Source organism: Triturus cristatus, chromosome 1_2 (genome assembly GCF_964204655.1).
Source record: "Triturus cristatus chromosome 1_2, aTriCri1.1, whole genome shotgun sequence".
Taxonomy (NCBI): Eukaryota; Metazoa; Chordata; class Amphibia; order Caudata; family Salamandridae; genus Triturus; species Triturus cristatus.
In genome coordinates this window covers 89971301-89995003 of record NC_140580.1, presented here as the reverse complement: position 1 = coordinate 89995003, position 23703 = coordinate 89971301, and the positions used below count along the sequence as shown (strand labels likewise).

Here is a 23703-nt window from a genome sequence, read left to right as displayed (position 1 = left end):
ACCACTCCACCTCCGACAGACAACATTGCTCACCATCAAGAATGATAAACCCTGGACATATCTCTTCGACAGACACCCCCCTTGATGTACTTAAACATGCAATGCCCCCCCGCGCCTTGCGACCATTTCTGCTGAGTAGCCACTCTCAATAAGCATGTCACTTTTTTTAACGTGTCACACAGGAGACCTCCGTTCCATATGCGGTCTTTACAGCACAAATATATTTCCACGCGTGTGAGAAAGTGGCTCTGTATATACTGTTCCCAAATAGGTACAGTGTGTACAGAGTCCACAGTCCCCAGAGGTTTGGCAGAGGTTAAAGTTAAGTGCTTGGTCGAGCAGAAAGGCAGTATCAGAGGACAGTGTAAAGCATTTGTTGTACACACTCAGTCAGCAAATGGTCTCACACACTCAAGAACTGAACTCTAGGCCAATGGTTTATATAAAAAATATATGGTTGTTTTATTTTAGAACCAACAACCAACAATAGGTATCAAAATATACTTTCTCAGAATGAGATGCTTTAGTTAAATACTTTGCAATAGTCAATTGACTTTTGAAGATAATAGTTACAGTTTTGTTGCAATAGGCAACACAATTTCAAACACAATAATACATTGAGCTCAATGTGAATTTTAAGTTATTTGCAATTGATTACTTACAGGATTACTTTTCTAACTCCAAGACTGGATCCTAGATTCAGTCCTGGGACAGTTCTTGGAAACAAGTGAGTAAATTCATTTTAGTTACTGTTGTGATTTTTAAGCAATATTTTGCTATTTTAAAAGTTGACGCTTAGAAATTTTTGCTAATCAAATTACCAATATTATCCTATGGAAGAAAATTCACTTAGCAGGTAAGTGGGGTTATGGTTACTTTTTCTAGGTCAGCGTTGGATCCTAGATCCAGCACTAGTGTACCACCTGTAAGCAGTTGAGAAACTGTGTTTAAGTTATACAGGCGATTTTTAAGGAATATTTATAAGTTTGTAAAATCGACACAGAAGAAATTTCATAGAAAAACAGTCAATGGTTCCCTATGGAAGAAAATTCAAGTTACGGGTAAAGTATGTTCTTGTTACTTTTGTAATCCAGGGCTGGGCTCCTAGGCTCAGTACTGGGACCTCTATCTAAAACAGGTAAATAATTACGTTTTCACAGTTGGTACGATTTTTAAAGAATATTTGTAGTTTGCAAAAATCGACACTTAGAAGAAATTTCACAGAAAAACAGTCAATGATTTCCTATGGGAGAAAATTGGATTAGTGGTAAGTACGGTTGTGAGTACTTTTCAGGGTCAGTGCTGTGCACCAAGATCCAGCACTGGGATTACTCCTAATAGCAGGTGAGTATTTCCGTTTTCATTACTCGGTTGATTTTAAGTGAATATTTTAAGTTTTAGAAACTCCACACTTAGAAGAAATTTCCGAAGAAACCAGTCAATGTTACCATATGGAAGAAAAGTGAGTTATCTGCTTTTGGGTAAGTACTCGACTGGCAGAGTTAAGGTTCTGGGCACAGACTCAGGGGTCTCCTAGGGTCAGGATGGTACAGTTGTTACACCCTCAGCGGCACTGGGGCGGCCGGGTGCAGAGTAAGTTAGGCCCAATGTTATCCTATGGGAGGCAGGGGGCCTTGGTTGGTGGCTGCTGACTAGCAGGCCACGCGGCTGTGGGAGCTGGGCTCCTGGTCACTTGCTCAGGGCAAATGGGGAAGTAGGTAGGAGTAGAAATTGCACTGCCAGGGCCACTCGGGCGGCTGGGTGCAGGGTGCTTTTGAGCCTTCGGGCACTCAATGGATTTCAATGGGAAAGCTCAAGGGCGAACAAAGGCTGCAAGCTCGGGGACGAAGATTCTTCGGGGGCCACCATCACTTCGAGAGGTAAGTTGGGTAGTTGGAGGATCGGTAGGTACCCAGGAGTGGGGCACAGGGGGCCGCAGGGCGCCGGGTGTAGGGGTGCCTTTTGATGTCGTGAAATCTTACCCTCTGTTAATCGCGGTTGGGGGGGTCCCTGGTTCTGAGGCTGCAGGCGTCGTCAGGAGCGTCAAGGTGGGTCCTTGGGTGCCGGATTCGGGGTCACAGTCGCCGGGGGAACGTCCTCGGGGTCTTTGTCCACTCCGGCACAGGCCAGGCTTGGCGGTTGCAGAGTGTGCAGGGTTCGCGGTTCCGGGCTGATGCCAGGGGTTAGAAACTTGCTTTGAGCAGAGCCACTGCTCATGGGAGTCCCAGATGCTCAGAGTCACAAGGTAGCCAGGTCCTCCGGGGTTTGTGAGGTTGCTGGCCACAGGAGGTGCCGGGATTTAGCAGGAGCAGGTTCGAGTGTCGACAGGCAGGTAGGGCTGGGGTAAAATCAGTTGGTGTCTTCCTCTTCTTAGCAGCTGCACGGCAGGTCTTCTTTCTTTTTGTTCTTTGTGGCTTTTTCAGAATCTGGAATCTGAGGAAGGAAGGTTCAGGGTGCCCCTTAATACTAGATTTAGGGGCGTTACAGGTAGGTAAAGGGCAGGGACCAATGGGTCCCTGCCCTGGGGTGGGTACGCCCCCTATCCTGCCACTCTCCTGTGGGAGGGGGGCAGTAGCCTAGTCCTGATTGGGCAGTGCTTCCCATCTTCAAGATGGCGAGAGCCCGGAGATGTGCTTCACCTCGCCTCCCCCACCTGAGGGGTGGGGTTGGCAGAGGATGGCACCTCCCCTGTCCTTACTTGGGGTTTCCGGCCAGTCTTCCCGCCAGAGTGGGGGTCAGAACCGGTGGGGGCCAGTTGCTGAGTACAGCAAGTGGCCTGGAGAAGTTCACAAAGGCGGCATGCCTTTGAAGCTTCTCCCTTGCCCATCCTGGGGGAGGAGACCTAGCACCTCGCCCAGCATGTGCATTGTTGCAGGCCCAGGAGAGCGGGAGCTCTCCACCCAGGGGTCCAGCAACATGTCTGCTGTGTGGCAGCCTAGGCATCCTCTCAGACAAGACGTGGATTGTAGGTTAGGTTTCAGGGGCATCTATAAGATGCCCTCTGTAGTGCTTTGTACATTAAATCCCACACTGGCATCAGTGCGGGTTTAATGTACTGAGAAGTTTGATACCAAACTTCTCAGTCTCCAGTGTTGCCATCATGGTGCTGTGGAGTTCGTGTTTGACGAGCTCTCAGCACCATATACTCTTAAATGGCAGCACTGTACTTACAGTGCCCAGGAATGGACCTGGGTACTGTAGGGGCACAGGGCTCATGCTCCTGTGCCCACACCACTGGCATAGGGCACCCACCTAGAGGGGTGGCTGATGTATGCCAGGGCAGTGTAGGTTGTGGGCATGGCACACAGGGATGTGTGCCATGTCGACTCTTTGTTTTGTCTTGTACCCAGACACTCAGCCTGCAAGGGCAGTGTGTTTGTGTTAGGGTCAGGGCCTCTAAGGGTGGCACAATAAGTGCTGCAGCCCTTAGAGGCCTTCTCTGGTCACAAGGCCCTGGGTACCTAGGGTACCATTTACCAGGGGCTGACATGTGGCCAGCGTTTGCCAATTTGGGTTTTAGGTTTTAGGGAAGTAACAAAGGCCCTGGGCACCTGATTGGCAGGAGTCCGGGGCACACTCAGTCAAAATACATTCAGCAATTCAGCAAAAAGTGGGGGCGTACCATAAAAGAAAGATGGCACTTTCTCACAACGCGGTCATTACAACGCAACTCGTCACTACAACTTGCGCTTGATGGCACTCTACAATAAGGGATATTAGGATTGACTACTCAAACACCTTCTCTAATGTTGCACACACTGTTGTGGGAAGACTAATTCATACCAATCCAAGGTCACGTGAATCATGCGCATGCATTGTCTTGACCACGTTGTCACAGTGTCACAGTGTTGAGACAGCATTTTGACGTCATACCTTCTTGTCACACACATCATTTATTTATGTATGTAACATTAGTGATGGAGTAAAATAGGCTTTGTACTCACCACCCTGTAGGCCAGGCATTACTCCAGTGTCATCTAGGAGGTCGGCCTCACGTGCCAGCATGTCCTGCCAGCGGTGCTTCCACTGGCGCACGTTCCAGTCCACTCCAAAGCACCGGAGCATCTGGGCACGCACACGCTCTGAACGCAGCTTCCGGACTATAACATTGTACCCCTGAAGGATACGTCCTCCCCTCTCCAACATCAATGGAAGGTCAAATTTTACCATCCAGAGGAAGCCCCCCATTGCCCCCTCAGTCATCCTCCCTGACCTTCCCCATGCCAGCATCTCCCTGCACCCCAGTACCCACTAAATCCTTACAAATAATAACCCTCCAAACTAACACTAACTAAATACCCCTACACAAACACACTAAGACTGAGGACTGTAGACACTTAAACAATTCAAAAACAATTAAAACAGATTATACAGACACTTTTGACGGGACACAGGACACAGCAACAGTCTCAAACTCTCCGCCCAACACCACAAACCACCAGACACCTCCTTCACTCAGCACAATCACAAGCAAAGTGCTCAAAAGTGAAAGTGAAAGTGAAGACCACTCCCCTGTGAGACAGGAAGCATGCATAAATCACTTCCTGTGTATTTGCGGCTCTTTTTAAGGAATGCGATAAAAATCTGCACGCAAATAGGTCGCAAAGGTCCTTAGTCTAAGACTGTGATGTGTATGCGGCCCATTTTTTTGGATGCGATGAAAATCTGCACGCAAATAGGCCGCAAAGGTCCTTACTCTGAAAATGCGATTAAAATCTGCACGCAAATTGGCCGCAAAGGTCCTTACTCTGAAACTGTGATGTGTATGCAGCCCGTTTTCTTGTAGGCAATGAAAATCTGCACGCAAATAGCCCGCAAATGTCCCAATGCTGATACAGTATGGTACAGAGATGTATTTTCCAAAGTGTGGATGATGAAAACATCGCCTGGGCGTGAATCTTTCACGCCAAGACAATTTTCATACACAGATGGACACTCAGAGCAAATTTAATATCAAAGCACAATAATAGAATGTAAAGATTGCTTTGCACAATGAGGACAGCCTACATTTTATATTTCATGACAGTTGGCAGCCTAAATTGCATGCAACATGTATGATCACCATCTCCATAGTAACTTTCACATAAATGTATTCCAAAAATGATGTGAATTGTCAGGGCACTACTCACCTGTGGTGGTCTGTTGGCGATGAGTATTTGCGCAGATCAATCAGACAATGATTGTGCGCATGATTTGCGCTACTCACCCATGATGCTCACAAGTCGCTGTGGGGGAGTGAGAGTGCAGCTCCGTCACAGTCAAATAGCCATGCTTAGTTGGTCCGCATGTAAGCGTGCATGGTGGTGGAGTGTTTGATGTTGACTGTCATCTCGCTCATTGCTTTGCCTGCAATATATGTGAAAGGTCTTCCTCCCGCTCTGGATGTGCGGATCCAGGGAGTGTGCCAGGGCAAGGTTGGCCGAGCAGCAGTCCCTCTTGGGGATATTGGTGTGACTCTTTCGTGGATGTCTTAGTGTCCGATGATGTGGAGTGATTTGTAGGTGTGCCTGAGTAGTTTGACGGTAACTTTATTCTTGACGGTGAGCCAGTGGATGTTTTGTACTTGTTGGCTAATGGGTTTGTGACATGGGGTTCTGATGACAGGTCTGTTAGCAGCCTTCTGTGTGTTTTCTAGCTTGTGTAGTGGCGTTTTGTTGATCCCTGCGCTAAATGCGTTGCTGTACTCCAGTCTGCTGGTGATGAGTGCGTTGATGACATATTTGAGGCATTATGGTGTTACCCATTGTAATTTGTTGTGTTGGATCAGGCTGCAGTTGTAGCTGTTGCAGGCAATGGAGTTGATCTGGCAGGTCAGGATGATGGAGGAGTCATGGATGATGCCGAGGTTGCGTGCATGGTCTGTCACTGAGGGCAGGCTCACAAGGCCAAAGATTCACCAGGGATTTTGTCCCATGCGCATGTGGATGGCCCAAGGATGAGGAGGTCATTCTCCTCTGAGTTGAGCTTAGGCAGATGGTTTTCATACAATCAGCAAATTACGACATTAACTTCTGGGAGCAGGGTTTTGTGTCTTTGGCTTTCTTCGTGAGGGAGAGGATGAGCTGTGTGTCCTCTGTGTGTGATGATATGCTAAGCCCATGCTGGCTGGCAATAGCGGTGAGGGTGGCCATGTAGCTTTTGAGGAGCGTGGGGCTTAGTGACGGTCCCTGGGCTACTCAACAGTTGTTCTCTGTGGGTTCGGAGATGGATGGAGGTGTGTGATCTTTTGGGTTATTGCGGAGAGGAAGGAGTGGATCCATGGGAGGGTGATTCATCGTATCCCCTGGTCGTGGATTGTGGTGTATGGGGTGCGGTGTGAGACGGTGTTTAAGGCTGCACAGAGGTGTAGTAGGATGTGTTGGCCGCAATGTGACACAGGTCAAGTGGCATATGTATGTAATTATTGGTAGCATGGTTTGCGTTCTTGGTGCTGTGCTTGATGCCAAACCCAAACTGGGAGTGGTCCATGAGGGAGTTCTATTCAATGTAGCCAGTCAGCTGGGTGTTTATGAGTCTCTCAGTGACTTTGTCCACCACGGGGTGCAGGGAGATGGTCAGATAGTTCGTCTTGTCTTTTGGGTCATACTGCCAATGAGCCTACTTTTTCAACGTAGAGACCGGTCTGGACGGTCTTCATGAAGGTGTCCAGAGATGGTGTGCATGTGAGCTCTGCTGGTGTCAATGTCTTGGATGCATGCAGATAAAAGTTTTCAGAATTGGCACCATTTCACACCCACTTTTCCGATTTGCCCCCAATTTAGGACCCAATTTTCATATTTGAGCCCCAATTTCACACCCATATTCCAGCTTAGACCCACAGTTCACACCCACTTTTCAGATTTGCCCCCAATTTAGGACCCAATTTTCATATTTGAGCCCCAATTTCACACCCATTTTCCAGCTTAGACCCACAGTTCACACCCACTTTTCAGATTTGCCCCCAATTTAGGACCCAATTTTCATATTTGAGCCCCAATTTCACACCCATTTTCATGCTTAGACCCACAGTTTACACCCACTTCTCAGATTTGAGCCCCATTCAAAACCCACTTCTCAGATTTGAGCCCCATTCCACACCCAATTTTCTGATTTATCTCCCTTTTCACGGACTTAACAGTGAAATTTAACACCGATTTAACCATAAAACTAATTATTTGGCACTTACAAACCCATACATTTGTATTTTTCATATCAAGTACACACAGTGAATCATGAATTACATACTATTTGACATAACCATTGATGAATTGTGTGCCAGATTTTACTCCTTGTAAAGTCAAGTTGTGCACGATTGACACACTATTGCATCTCTGTGATGATGAAACATACACACCGTGATTTTACTTTTGGACTCTTACTTGCAATTATAGTACAATGGTAACATTTCATAGTGATATACTGATGCAGTAGAGTAACATGCAAACAGGGTATGTGTGTTGAGTTTGTTTATTGTCACAAACAGTTCTTGAGGTAATTTTCCACATACATGTCTCTGTTTTTGTCAGTCACAATGTGATGTGGTCAAGTGAAGTAATTGTTTATTATCCTGTCCCTTCGGGCAATTCCAGCAGCAGTGGCTGTGGGGTGTGGGCCACCTCGCTGATCTTCATCATCATCCTGGTCATCGCCCGGTGCTGCAGGCACTTGGATCCAGGGGGCATTTGTGAGGAGACAAATGTTATGCAATACACAACATGCTAGTATGATCTTGTTTACCATTTCTGGGCTGTACAGCAGCTTGCCACCTGTAATATCCAGGCAAAGGAAACGGGACTGTAGCACGCCAAATGTACGCTCCATGATACCAAGTGTGCGTTGATGTGCAGCATTGTACTGCCTCTGTGCCTGGGTGGTGGGGTTTCGTATGGGTGTCATCATCCACGGGCAGAGAGCATATCCTTGATCACCTATGACATGTAATGGGGAGATGGGTACATGATTCATTAGGCATACTATGTTGGCAGTGTTGACAGTTATATCTATTGTGATTTTTGCTATTTTTAGACTTAGGTCAGACATGTGTTGCTTCTGGATAATTAGCGCCATCAATGCTGAGTACATTGCCTCAGTGTTGATCCTCCAAGCATCGCTTTTGCTGGTGCTTGCTGCACGGTTGCATAAGTGTCACTACAAGTGTACAAAATGGGAATGATACCTGCACAAAAACCACAGACACCAAAAGCCAGCCTGGCTCTCCTAACATCTAGCCATGGCACTGATCCGCACTCCTCGCAGTCACCGCCATGTGAATGTTCAAATGACATGGGCCACGCATGACACAGCTCACATTCAGACATGCATCTCATGCTGATGGAAGACCTGTGACACCACACAATTGTATGTCCAGAGCTAAAACTAAGGAACAGACCGCAGCCACCTCACTTGCAGGGCCCACTGGGGACAGTGAATGTTTGCACACACCATCAACAATAACTTGTGACACAACGTAAACTTACTGGCCTGCGTCATCTGTCACTAGCAGAGCATCCAACTCACATGAAACAACTTCTCAAAAACATTTACAGTATGTGGTTTATTTGACAAGATCAGACTGTCCACACACTTCACCACGCTGATACACATGGCATGGCTCACCTTTGCACACTTCTTTGCATTTGTAATGGATTAGCATTTAACAGATCAATTTCAACACACAAGTAGTGACTAAATACACATCCACTTACTCCTCGGGCAACCACATGACACACCATATCACAGGTATGAGAATGAGAAATATGTGCAGCTGAGCCAGAGAGGAGATGCTACTAAACCCCATCAACAGCAGCACCCACAACACAGCAGTCAACACCATTGGCCCTAGATGGTGGTTTCATGACACATTGTACGGCCTATGCATGCACAATGCACTTCCTACAATCAAAGTGCATTGTTACAACCTTGGTCACAACAAACCTCTGACTTGACACACTGATTTTACATGTGTGAGTACTTATGCAACGTTGGGTCACCCGAATAGGTCACCAGCAACAAGAACTGCAACATAATCATATTCCTCAACAATGCGACCACACACCGGACAGGGATACCAGTGAAGATGACTTTGATTAGCTACATAGATGGTCAGGTGATGGGGGCTACTCTACGCCATGGGTACTCACATACTTTATCTCTGGGCCCATATTTACAATGTGGTTTGTGGCAGAGTGCTGCACCGGTGGGTGCGGGGTCAGTGGGGAAGGGGGCGGGGCTACTGAAAAAAGAAACTGACCATGTGGTTGAACACAGGCCCCTGCAGCGGACGCCCTCGTTCACTGAGCCACCAGACCCGGCATACACACATCTTTATCTCTCTCTCTCTCTCTCTCTCTCTCTCTCTCTCTCTCTCTCTCCCCCTCTCTCTCTCTCTCTCTCTCTCCCTCACTCTCTCTCTTAATCTCTCTCTCTCTCTCTCTCTCTCTCTCTCTCTCTCTCTCTCCCTCACTCCCCCTCTCTCTCTCTCCCTCCCTCTCTCTCTCTGTCTCCCTCCCTCGCTCTATCTCTCCCTCCCTCTGTCTCCCACCCTCTGTCGCCCTCCCTCTGTCTCCCTCCCTCTGTCGCACTCTGTCTCCCTCCTTCTGTCGCCCTCTGTCTCCCTCCCTCTGTCGCCCTCCTCCTCCCTCCCTCCGTCGCCCTCCTCCCTCCATCTCCCTCCTCCCTCCGTCTCCCTCACTCTGTCTCCCCCTCCCTCTCTCTCCCCCTCCCTCTGTCTCGCCCTCCCTCTGTCTCGCCCTCCCTATGTCGCCCTCCCCCCTCTGTCTCCCTCCCTCTGTCTCTTTCCCGCTCTCTCTCCCTCTGTCACCCTCTGTCACCTCTCCCCCTCCCCCGGCAGCCTGGGCTGAGACAGCTTCCTGGGCACACACACACAGCTGCACCCCAGTACTTCACAGTTCTATAATGGACCATTTACTCGTTAACGAGGTTTTGTTATATTTCACCTCTTAGCGCACCTGCATCTCCACTCTGACTATTGCTGGAATCGCTCGTCCCCCATAGAGAAGAGTCTCTCGGAGTCCGCGCTGCTGCGGCGGTGTTTGGTGGCACTCTTATAAAATATAATAAAAAGGAGATACAGGTACAATGTCTGCAAGGTCCGCGGGGCCACCAAGAAAGGCTTGCCAGGCCGCTGGCGGCACACGGACCGTACTATGAGTACCCGTGCTCTACGCAGTGGAGCCTGTATACCTCATCCTTGTACACAATACATCAGCATGTGGCACGAAGTGATGTGCCCATGCCTTTTGTGCCCCCCCCCTATCAGTACCTAGGCAACGTATTTACATCCTCCCTCTTGATGGGTCAACATGATTGTGTTTTTTGGGCATGTGGTGTGTTCAGTTGTTACTTACCAACAAGCAATGAATTTCCATATGTGCCATCCTGGAAGCGCTGGTTTATGATGCAGTGTCGGAAGATGAATACATCATGCACACTTCCTGGGAATTTGGCAATGACATTTGTGAACAGTCTGCGGTGGTCCACTATTGCCTGCGCATTCATAGAATAGGTGTGCTTCCTGTTGCGGTACATGTGTGCGCTGTCCGCAGGGGGCACAAATGATACATGTGTGCAGTCAATTGCACCCACCACCTGTGGTAAGCCAGCAATGGCATGGAATCATTGCTTGATGGCAATCTGCTCCTGTACAGTGTTGGGGAAGTGAAGGTGCGGGGGAATCAGGCTGAGTATGCCATCCAAGACAGAGGGGAGGAAGGTTGAGAAGGTTGCCTGTGATACTCCACCGACACTGGCTGTTGTTGGTTGGAATGTCCCAGAGGCCAAAAAGTACAGCACAGCGAGCAGTTTTGTCTGCGGAGGGATGTTGGTTGTCCGCTGTGTTGGTGGCGTCGGCCTGTTGGCAATCAGGGTCAGGATATGCTGGATGGATGTCCTTTTGAGCCTGTAGTGGGCTATGACTTCCTCTGGCCTTAAGTCTGTGAGGTAGACACGTCTGCACAGTGCCCACTGTCTTCTTCATCGCTGCATCGGTGGTGGTGGTCCTGGGGGTGGTGGCATTGGCGGTGGTTGTTGTTGTTGCTGCCTAGGTGGGACTCCAATCTGCATGATGACTACCTCCATGGCTTTTGTGGCTGTTCTGGGGAAGCTCGGGCCTAATCTCCCTTATATAAACCCACTTATCTCGAGTGTAAGTCAGGTTTTTATCAGGTGTTAATAACTGGAGATAACGGGAGTTAGCGTGAGTTTTTTTGTAGCTAAGTGGGTTAGCGATATCCATGATAATAGTGAGAAGCTGTGTTAGCGACTTTTTTCGTGAAATTTCAGTCAGGAACGCCTACTTTGCATGTCATTAGCGTTGAATATCGATGCCTTGCAAGGCAATACATTTCCGGTCGCTATAGCTGGAAAAGTAACGCTAAAGGGGGTTAGCGACGCCTTGTTGATAGGGCGATAAAATGACCGCCGCTTTATCGCCAAAAACTGACGCTAACGTGGCGATAAGTCCCTTGATGATATGCCCCCAAATTTCTTGATACCAAGGTAATAGTACCTTGGAGCTAAAAAGTCCGGCAGCTGAAAAAGCTTCTTAAAAAATCAGACAGCCCTATTTTTTAAAACTAATTTAGTATGGCAGTACCTCCATGGGCTCCACTATCCAGATATGCTAATCATTAAACCCCTTCATGCCCAACCCAAGTCCATCTTGAAACACCAAGTTCTCGAAAATGCTCAACAGATTTACACCAAACTGCAAAAAGCACACTTTCTAAGTAAAATTCTAACCCTCTACCTAATTTGGTGTAATTCCATTCAGCTTTTTTTTGTATTGAAGACCAAAGGGTCCTATGCAAAATAACATGGGTAATCAACATTTTGAAGCCCACCGCTTTTTTCTTTGCCTCTCACATCTATCTATCTATCTATCTATCTATCTATCTATCTATCTATCTATCTATCTATCTATCTATCTATCTATCTATCTATCTATCTATCTATCTATCTATCTATCTATCTATCTATCTATCTATCTATCTATCTATCTATCTATCTATCTATCTATCTATCTATCTATCTATCTGTCTGTCTGTCTGTCTGTCTGTCTGTCTGTCTGTCTGTCTGTCTGTCTGTCTGTCTGTCTGTCTGTCTGTCTGTCTATCTATCTAATACCCAGCGTCAGTTGCCACTGAGTAGTTATAGCTAGGTCATTGATTCCAAAGGAACTACTTTTTGTGTTGCTAAAAACTTTGACACAGTTTGACGAATCTTCACAAAACTTTCCAAAAAAGTTCTCTTTTTGCCTTGTTTGTGCTTGAAAGCTTCAGGGTGAACAGTCAAGCAGAAGCCGAGAATCAAGGGGGCCCCCAAACGTAAAATACCCATGCATTTTCCATAGACTTCTTTAAGAAGCACTACTGCTGTTAAACGGAATTATACCAAATTTGTCAGGAATCTAGATCTTGGTCCACAGATAGTGACTGGGAGTAAATCTGCTCAGTAGTTTTTGAGAAATTAAGGTTTAAAAACATTTGTATATCTGGATGGCTGGCTCCGCAAAAGGCTTGCAAGAGTCTTGTGGGAGCACCAATTTAAAAGTAGAGCGGTCTGATTGGCCCAGTGAGCTTTTTTCCCCTTGGGCCATCTGTCTCCCACAGGACTCAGACTCCTGCAGGAGCGAGACCTCTGACTGGCTGCCACCAACATGAGGCAAATGTTGCTGGCAGCCATTACAGGACTCGGAGACTCAGTCCCCTGTCCTGAAAGTTAAAAAAAATAATATATATATATAAGGGGACAGGGTAGAAATACCCCGCCTGGGACTAAAATGAGACAAATTTGATAAAATCAGCAAATATTGCCACAATCCTACTGTAGTCCTATGTGATTTCAGCAAAAAAACAGAAACCATTTTCAATATATATATATATATATATGTGGAGGGGGCTGTCAGTAGGGCCCCACTCCCCAGACCATTTAGGGAACCGGGGATCCCATACCCCTAGGCTGGGTTTATTTAATAGAATAGGGTGCACGGCCCTCCCCGAATCATTTTCGGCCCAGTTACTTCCTCTCCCGGGCCCTAATGTATTTATTAAGGGAAGGGGGCGAGCTTTCCTCCTCCCCAAGCCACTTTCAGCACCGGGGACCCCATCCAATTTATTTATTAAGGGGAGGGGGAGTGCAGCCCCTCACCATGAGCTGTTTTTGGCCCCAGGGACCGCATCCCCTCAGGCCTAATGTATTTATTGAGGGGAGGGCGATCACACAGCCCCCGTCCCCAAGTCTTTATAAATTAAATTAAAAGGGAGTGGGGCCGCAGGGCTCCTCTCCTGAGCCTTAAAAGGGCCTGGGGACAACGGGGCTGTAAGTTAAGTTAACAAGGAGGGGGACTGCATGGCCCCCCTCCCTGAGCCTTTAATGGCCTCAGGGATCCCATCCCCCAGGACACAGTAGTTTCCCTGCTCAAACTACAGCAGGCAAGGAAATACGTATTTGCTCCTGTCCGTTTGGAGCATTTTTAAATCTCCCGCCAAATAGGAGCAAACACTAAATATTCTCCAGCCGGTAGGGGATCAAAACTGCTCCTGCCGACTGGGAGCAGAATTGTGTTCTGTTTCCCTGCCCGCAATGTAACGGGCAAGGAAAGCAAACACAATTTGCTGCTGCCCAGAGGAATCAGCATAAACAACTGCTTGCTCCGGGCAGGAGCAATACAGTCTCCCACAACAAGCGGGGAGCTGGCCGGGGTCGCGGGGGCCCTGGGCCTCCTTCCGCAGCTCCCTACATTGTGTTTGGTGGCTGCTTACAAATAGCAGACAACCCTGGGAGATAGGGTCCCGATGGCTGAAAAAGTCTCGGGGAGGAGTAGTGTGCAGCTCCCCTCCCCTCACCCTTTTAATTGCATTTGTACCCGGGGGATGGGTTCCCCGAGCCTATAAGGACTCAGAGAGGGGGGCTGCATGCCCCGCTCCCTTAGATATTGTCCCCGGGGAAGGGGTCCCCAGGCCCAAAAAAGATTGGGGAGGAGTGCTGCATGACTCCTCTCCTCTTTTTATTGTATTTGACACCAGGTGATAGGGTTCCCAGGACCTGATAAGGTTCGGGGAGGTGGGCTGCATGCCCACCTCCCCTTAGATTTTGGCCCCAAAATATGGGGTCTCTGGGAGGGAGGCGCACGCCCTCTCCCCTGTTAAACTGTATTTTGCCCCAGGGGATGGGTCCCCCAGGCCTTTAAAGGCTTGAGAGAAGGCCATACCGCCCCTCCCCTTTTTATTGGAACTGACCCCAGGGAAGAGGGTCACTAGGACCAATTAAGGCTCAGAGAGAGGGGGGCTGAACTCCCACCCCTTAATGTATATGATTTGGCCTCAGGAGATGGGATCTCCAGGGCCCGAAGGCTGACCCTACACCACACACGCCAAAGGCTGCGCTCGGCCTGCGGTTGACAGCCTGCTGGAAGTTTAAACACAGGGCTTGGAGGCAGGCCAAGAACTGTGGATACCCCCCACTGAGCATGGCCAAAGGCTGTGCGCAGCATGGAATTGGCAGCCTGATGGGGTTTGGTTACAGGGGCTGGCGGCAGGCCAAGCTCTGTGGCTAACTCTCAGCTGTGCACTGCTGAAAGCACAAAATATTACTTTACGTTAAAAAAAACATAGAAATTCACTGAAGAAAACAAAGGTAACGTAACATTATAGTAAAATTTGACAAAAAGATCTGTTTTTATTTTTAAAAACCTTTCTTTCACAACTCTAATGCCATAACCGTTTCTAGAGCAATATTTACAAAAGAAGCTTGGATGATGTAATCAGTGGTGTCATCAATTATGTAATTTGAGATTTTATTAGTGATGTCACAAATTAAGTCATAGAACATGTCACGAGTGATCTAATATGTGCATGCACGCTCCGGATGTGAGCCACCGATTGGGGGATTCAAGCAGATCGCAGCTGGAACATAATCTTCCTCTATGTGGATGACACTTTGGTGTACCTTAGGGATAACGCCATGATACTCCCTTACCTTATGGAGCTCTTACATCAATTTGGTGACATTTCAGGGCTCTCTGTGAATTAGGACACGTTGCAATTATTCCCCCTGATGCCCCTGACCAAGGAACAGCGAGTTTTACAGCATGTCCTATCCCCTGAACTTTTGCATCCATAAAATACCTGGGGATTTGTATTTGTCATTCAGACAAAGACCTGGTGGACATCAATGTAGGCAAAGCCCTAATTGGGATGAGATCCTCCCTCCTATTTTGGTCATCCCTGCCGCTCTCACAGGTAGGCTGGATTACCATCTCTAAGATGTTGATACTGCCAGTTTGTTATATTTCTTTTCTGCCATCCCCATTAAACTACCTTGTTGACTATAATCGGAACTACGCTCGCTATTAATTGCAGTCATATGGATAAGGGCAGGAGACAAGTGGCACTTATGAAATTATATATTCCCCTGGACAAAGGCGGCCTGGGTGCCCCAGAGGCAGGCCTCGACACAAAGGGCGATCTTTTCACACACAAAATTCTTAGTTGGTTTGAGGGCTTGGTGGACGACTACGGCATACCACTGGGCTACTTCCTTATCTACGCCACTCTCACGCAACAATTGCACAAGACTTGGCGCAAAATGCATGATGAACTTGTGACCTCACTCTTCCTCCAGGCATAATTAACACAGGAAGTTGGAGTCGGGCTGTCACATATCTTTATAGTTCTTTGCGCACTGATAGAACAACACCACTCCACTCATGACGCGAAATCTGGGATCCTTCACTTAACACTACACTTACAGACAACAAATGCTAGACTAAAATATACTCAATTTAACTACCTTCATCACACCTACCTCACCCCAGAGAGACTGTTGTGTATGTATCCAGGGGTGCCCGACACCTGCTCAGCCTGCCAGGCAACGCCTGACGATTTTCTACAAATGATCTAGACATGCCCACCCTTAGTGGCATTTTGGGACGAGGTACTGGAGTTTCTCTCTGAGGCTTCAGGCTCTCCACTCCAGGGGGATAGTCCACACTGCTTATTGGGCATCACCTCCCCCTCAGTATCCCGTAAACCCATCAATACATTCATCAACTTAGCTTTGGTCCTGGCTAAAAGCTGGATCGCCATGTGCCTAAACGCAAGAACCCCCCTGCTCCCATTTGGCGGTGGCTGGCAGATCTACACTCTGGTATACTGGCAGAACAGTAGGCATTCAATAGTGGCGGCGGCAGGAGCTGGGCACTTACTAACCATCCTGACTGGTAAAACTACCTGGGGAGGGTAGACGCCAAGTCCGACGATAGACCAGCCTGAGAGCTTACCATGTCACACTCGATCCGGAGGGAACAAGGCTTTTAACCCTCGCTCTCGCACAAAGGAGACTGATGCAGCCATGGACATAATTACAGCACTAACTGAGTCCTGTTGGTGGGACGTTCCTGTCGGCTCCCCACACACCGACGGAAGCACGGCTCCCCCCACCTTATTCTCTTCCCTCCCAACTCTCTCTCCCCCTCTTCCCCGGTGCGGGAGTTAGCATGCCTTGGATATGTTGTTTTTTGTTGATAAAAGTTATGTTTAACTATAAAGTAAATCCTCAGGCAACCAATCTCTTTAGTTACAAACACAATTTTTCATGATTAACAGAGCTAATGACCACATAAAGGTTAGAAAAACTAAAAAAATATTTTATTATCAGTATTCAAAATAATATTCACAAAATACATATCCATAAATATAGTTAAAATACACAGCTCTAAAACAAAGCAGCGCAGTCATCCACAACTGTCTTAATCCATCCACATTCATAAATAGTGCTTAATAAACAAAAGATGGAATTCCAAAATATTTATAAAATCAGTTTTTATATTGATATACAAGTCCTAATCGGAAAGATGACCATTTCAACATATATTCTTAAATGGATCAAGAAATGACATATGACACAAGTTTCAATAGCTAAGTATCATTGACAATTGATGAATGTAATGTAGCTGGAGTAAAATGATATATTCATAAGATCTCTCAAGATCTCTATAATCTAAAGAATATATTTTTTTGAGAATGTCTGCAAAAAGTCCCAAAGCCTAATTTGTCTATTAATTTTCCATAGACTTTTTTAGACAGCCCTGCTGCAAAAACTGCTCAACGGAATTATATCAAATTTGGCAGAAAGTTAGATCTTGGTCCAGAAAGCGTGCATTTTGTGATTTGGTATAAATACATTAAGTAGTTTTTGAAATATCTTACTACAAAATTATTTGTATATCTGGGCGGCTGGGTTCGAGGGACTCATAAAAATAGAGCATTCTGATTGGCCCAGGGTTTTTTTCCTCCTTGGGCCAACTTCCTCCTGCAGGGGGTCAGGCTCCCACAGGAGTGAGCACTCTGATTGGCTGCCTGCAACATGAAGAATATGTTGTTGGCAGCCAGTCCATGACTCAGGGACTTAGTCCCCTGTCCTGAGTTTGTTTCCAAAATAATATATAGTGGGGTAGGGTAGGAATGCCCTGCCCCCTGTAGACTTGTGGGGGTTGAGGGTCCCAGAGGGACCAAAGTAAAACAAAAATTGTGACCACCATTTTCTTTAACTTTCATATGAGCGCTGTGGTGGGCCAGGTCCTGAAGGGGCTCAAACATATGCGTTGTTGTGGGGGGGGGGAAGGAAGTGTGCGTGGGGCGTCTCTCCCTAGCCTGCAGAAGCCCTGGGGACCCCATCCCCTGCAGCCCTGATCAATATTAAAACAGAAGGGTGCCGAGCCCTCGCCCTCCCCAACCCTCTTAAGGCCTGAGGACCCTATCCCTCAGGGCTGAGATTAATATTAAAGGGGAGAGGGGCCGAGTGCCCCCCTCTCTAAGGATATTATGCCGTCCTCTCTCCACAAGACTATGTGTCCCCCTACCCTTAAAGGCCCCTTGGGATGAGGTCCCCATGGCTCTTTGTAGCTTGGGGAGGGGGTTGTGCGACCCCCGCCCCCTTTACAACTATCTTGTGGCCCCAGGCAATGTGGTCCCCAGGGCCCAAAGTGGATCTAGAGGAGGCTGTGTGCCCCACTTCCTGAAAAAAACAGCCCCGCAGAATGGGGCTAGGGCACAAAGTGGCTTGGGTAGGAGGACTACTTCAATGGCCCAGGCCCTGCAGCCAACTCTTCGGCGCAGTGAAGTGTATGGTGGCAGGAAGCCACCTGAGTTTGTCTGCCTGTGAGGGGTTGGCCACTGGGCCTAGCCACACATCAGGCCATGCAGCAAAACCTCTGCTGTGCACGGCCAACGGTGGTTTGTAGTTATAATTAGGACATTGTTACCATAGGAGAGGATTTTTTTGTTTTACTAAGAACTTTCGGGCTGCTTGATGAATCTTCACAAAACTTTCCAAAAAATAGTGCATCCACATCAGCTCCACCATGGAAAGTTTTGGGGTGATCCGTCAACCGGCTGTCGAGAAAAAGGTGGGGTCCCAAAACGCAATTTTCACATGCAATTTCCATAGGCAATTTTGAACACGACTACAGCCCAAATGAATTCACAGAATTACACCAAATTTGGCTGAAAGCTAGATTTTGGTCAAGAAAGCATGCATTTTGTGATTTGGTATAAATCCTCTCAATAGTTTTTGAGACATTAAGATTCAAGATTTATTGATATCCGGACAGTTAGGCACGCAGGACACTTGAGGGCCACAACTTCAAATAGCAGAGTGCTCTGATTGACTGAGGGAGCTTTTTCCCCATCAGCCGCTTCTCTCAAGTCACACAGGAGCTTGAATTCTGAATGTTGCAGTCAACATTACAGGACTCTGCCCCATTATCTTGAAAATTTTAAAAAATAGAGTATAAGGGAGCAGGGGAGCAGTACCGTATCCCCTGGATTTTGTGTGTGTGGGGGGGTGCTCCAGACAGACACCAACACAGGCCTAGATTTAAAAGAAAAAAAATAATTATGTTGTTTTGATCCTGTGGGACTCTCTTGGGAGCCAGTTTAATACCTCCCTACCCCCTGCAAGACTTCCACTGGATCGAAATAACAATTAAAAAACATTTTGGGGTCAGTGTTCCTTGGGGCAGGTTAAGCCCTGCAGCCAAACTTGAATTTACGCACTTGCCATGCTCTGTTCAGACCTCACATATGATCTCACATATTATATCATTAATTACATCTGAAATGACATCATTAATAGCATCCCTGTGCATGGCGAGTGTGGTGCATATTATAGTTACTTCATTTAACTATAACTGGTGAATTTCAGTCGTTTTTTGAGTTTTGAGTTTAAAATGCTTTCACTTACATTTTCACCTAAATATAACATCGCTTTAAGCTTTATTTTTCAGGGAACGTCTAAGTTTTCTTTAATGAGAATTAAGATATTTTTACCATAACAAAATATGCTTTGTTTTTTATAGTGTGTGTGTGTGTGTGTGTAGAGATAGACCTGGTCTCCTTGATCACGGGCGTATAGTTTTGCATTTTCTTCAAAATAAACTACTGCTGGAAAGACAGTTCTGGACTCGGCTGGTCTTTTCTAAGCCCCTAGATCCTGGTGGGGGGAGGGGGGGGGGCGAGCCTTATTGAAGTACCATTGGTTGGATATTTTGAGGGGCTCGCTACCTCACTGAAGTCCGCCACACGGAAACGGGCTAGGAAATCCTGAGATTCTTTTTGGTATTATATATATATATATATTCCAGCGGTGGGGTGAGGAACACGGGGAGCTGCTACATCGCCCAGGATAAAGATCTAGGTACGCGTTGGGAAGTAGGGAGCAGACACCGCCCACTGGGGTCAGTACTTACTCTACGATGTCTGTTCCGTGCAAATCCAGTTCCCTGAGTTTGTACCTACCCAGCGCGAAGAAACCAGCAGTATCCTGACCAATCGCAGCGGGATGCAATGCTTTTAAACGTGGGCGGGAGAAGCACTTGTGAGATTCCTGGCGGCATCTGAGGAAGTTTTACATAAAACGAAACGCGTCATGCACAACGCCTGAAATAAATGGAATTTGGCAGCTCACCTGGTGTCCCGTGGTTCTCTGTTTCCTCTGCTACGGTGAGGGATGTTGGTGTTGATGTTTTGGGGTGCAGCCACGAACACCCCTTAGAGAACCCACCCCAAGAGCGTCCGGCGACTTTGGTGGCAAGCTTTGGACTAACTACAAACATTGTGGTAGCGCCTGGACACGCCGCATGCCCGAGATCTGTCCGGCCGCTATGCAGTGGACTGCGACTTCGTGTGGACATGCTGCTTACTGAGGCGGTATGCACGGACTTTTGCCGGGATTTCCAGCGGTGGGGTGAGGAACACGGGGAGCTGCTACATCGCCCAGGATAAAGATCTAGGTACGCGTTGGGAAGTAGGGAGCAGACACCGCCCACTGGGGTCAGTACTTACTCTACGATGTCTGTTCCGTGCAAATCCAGTTCCCTGAGTTTGTACCTACCCAGCGCGAAGAAACCAGCAGTATCCTGACCAATCGCAGCGGGATGCAATGCTTTTAAACGTGGGCGGGAGAAGCACTTGTGAGATTCCTGGCGGCATCTGAGGAAGTTTTACATAAAACGAAACGCGTCATGCACAACGCCTGAAATAAATGGAATTTGGCAGCTCACCTGGTGTCCCGTGGTTCTCTGTTTCCTCTGCTACGGTGAGGGATGTTGGTGTTGATGTTTTGGGGTGCAGCCACGAACACCCCTTAGAGAACCCACCCCAAGAGCGTCCGGCGACTTCGGTGGCAAGCTTTGGACTAACTACAAACATTGTGGTAGCGCCTGGACACGCCGCATGCCCGAGATCTGTCCGGCCGCTATGCAGTGGACTGCGACTTCGTGTGGACATGCTGCTTACTGAGGCGGTATGCACGGACTTTTGCCGGGATTTCCAGCGGTGGGGTGAGGAACACGGGGAGCTGCTACATCGCCCAGGATAAAGATCTAGGTACGCGTTGGGAAGTAGGGAGCAGACACCGCCCACTGGGGTCAGTACTTACTCTACGATGTCTGTTCCGTGCAAATCCAGTTCCCTGAGTTTGTACCTACCCAGCGCGAAGAAACCAGCAGTATCCTGACCAATCGCAGCGGGATGCAATGCTTTTAAACGTGGGCGGGAGAAGCACTTGTGAGATTCCTGGCGGCATCTGAGGAAGTTTTACATAAAACGAAACGCGTCATGCACAACGCCTGAAATAAATGGAATTTGGCAGCTCACCTGGTGTCCCGTGGTTCTCTGTTTCCTCTGCTACGGTGAGGGATGTTGGTGTTGATGTTTTGGGGTGCAGCCACGAACACCCCTTAGAGAACCCACCCCAAGAGCGTCCGGCGACTTTGGTGGCAAGCTTTGGACTAACTACAAACATTGTGGTAGCGCCTGGACACGCCGCATGCCCGAGATCTGTCCGGCCGCTATGCAGTGGACTGCGACTTCGTGTGGACATGCTGCTTACTGAGGCGGTATGCACGGACTTTTGCCGGGATTTCCAGCGGTGGGGTGAGGAACACGGGGAGCTGCTACATCGCCCAGGATAAAGATCTAGGTACGCGTTGGGAAGTAGGGAGCAGACACCGCCCACTGGGGTCAGTACTTACTCTACGATGTCTGTTCCGTGCAAATCCAGTTCCCTGAGTTTGTACCTACCCAGCGCGAAGAAACCAGCAGTATCCTGACCAATCGCAGCGGGATGCAATGCTTTTAAACGTGGGCGGGAGAAGCACTTGTGAGATTCCTGGCGGCATCTGAGGAAGTTTTACATAAAACGAAACGCGTCATGCACGACGCCTGAAATAAATGGAATTTGGCAGCTCACCTGGTGTCCCGTGGTTCTCTGTTTCCTCTGCTACGGTGAGGGATGTTGGTGTTGATATATATATATATATATATATATATATTACCTACTGGCGATCGCCAGTAGGTAGTTATAGTTAGGACCCTGTTTCCATAGGAAATCCGCAACATTCTATTTGGAATAACTTTGGCGCCGGTCGACGAATCCTCGCGAAATTTTCAAAATAGGTGGGGCGCTACGCTCCGCTCCTACCCTGAAAGTCTCGGGGGGATTCGTCAAGCGGGGGCTGAGAAAAAAGGGGGGTCCCAAAACACGTTTTTCCCATGCATTTTTCCATAGGACCTTTAGACACAGCTACAGCCCGAACGGCTGAACAGAGTTACTTGAAATTTGGCAGAGAGGTAGTCCTCAGGTCAAGGAAGTGCCTTTTGTAGGTCCGGTGTAAATCTGTTCAGTAGTTCCTGAGAAAATAGCATTTAAAGCAATATATATATCTGTGGCAGCTTACGGTGCGCTTACCGTGCGCTTACGGTAAGCTTACCGTACGCGTACGGTGACGTGCGCGAGCGCGATTCTGATTGGCTGTTAAATCTTAGTAAACATTCGAATCGGTCGAAACCAGGAAGCGGCGGCCGCCATTTCTCTCTCGCACTCTGAGGGGGGAGTAAAAACAATGGGAAAAAACATATAAAGGAGCTGTATAGACTGCTCCTAACCACCTAGACTTGATGTAGGTGTCCCCAAAGAACCCCCAATGTCAAAAAGTCAATATTTATTTTTTTCGAAAAATCGGCGATTACGCTTACCGTACGCGTACGGTAAAAAAGTGTTAAAAATAAAAAATTAACAATATTCTCCCCACCCTGTGTGCAAATGGTGCCCGAAGGGCACCATTTGTGCATGGCATATGTTTGCAATGAAAATGTAAAAGTTTACCTTGCACAACGAAGCGCGTAATATGCCCTCCATGTGCGCACGGTGCGCGAAGCGCATCGTGCGTACATGGCCCATCCAGCGTAACGTGGGCACGTGGTGCGCGTAGCGCACCGCGTGCCCACCGTGCGTGCACGGCACTAACTGCATAAAGTGGGCGCGCGGTGCGCGAAGCGCACCGCGTGCTCACTGTGCGCGCACGGTGCGCGAATCGCACCATGCGCGCACGGAACGAACTGCGTTAAGTGGGCGCGCACGCCACGAATGGCGTAAAGTAACTTAGCATTTAAAAAACCGTACAAATTCACTGAAAAAACCATAGGTTTCACACACGTTATAGTTAGGAATTAGCATTTAAAAAACCTTGCAAATTCACTGAAAAAACCATAGGTTTCACACATGTTATAGTTAGCAGGAAATTTTACTGATAAAAAACCTATGAAATTCCCCCGTTATAGTTAGAGCAGGCAACTATAACTCACGCGACCGCAATCCTCTGCTGATGACATATGTGTCTTTATGAAAAAAAAAAAATTGTAATATATGTATAGCTAAAATTTAATGGAAGAAGACATGGGCAAATAAGTGTCTAAATACAGTATTAGCATCAGCAGAGGATTGCGGTCGCGTGAGTTATAGTTGCCTGCACTAACTATAACGGGGGAATTTCATAGGTTTTTTATCAGTAAAATTTCCAGCTAACTATAACATGTGTGAAACCTATGGTTTTTTCAGTGAATATATATATATACACATATACATATATATATGTGTGTGTGTGTCTGTGCATATACGAAATACTTTCACCGATCCCGGTGAAAATGACGAGCCACCTTGGATAAGATGCAAAATCGGTGTTTATTCGGCAGAAAACAAGCAGGACACATTTCAACCTCACACGGGGTCTTGGTCACATGACCATTGCTTCTTTTTTGAGTCATTTAAAACCAGTGACAATGAAAGAAATAGAGAAAAGACTATGCTTTGTAGTTCATGCTATGCTCAATATTTGTAGTCATTCTATTATTATTTCACAGAATT

At 47.5% G+C, this 23703-nt stretch overlaps 1 long non-coding RNA gene across 1 annotated transcript in view; it reads right to left on the bottom strand.

Annotated features, from left to right (window-relative positions):
• The window catches only part of LOC146866871 (uncharacterized), a 52959-nt gene that overhangs the window by 4611 nt on the left and 24645 nt on the right, over nucleotides 1-23703 (bottom strand). The window contains exon 2 of the long non-coding RNA XR_014965936.1: nucleotides 7717-7907. This is a non-coding gene — a long non-coding RNA (uncharacterized LOC146866871). The remainder of the gene's footprint in view (nucleotides 1-7716; nucleotides 7908-23703) is intronic.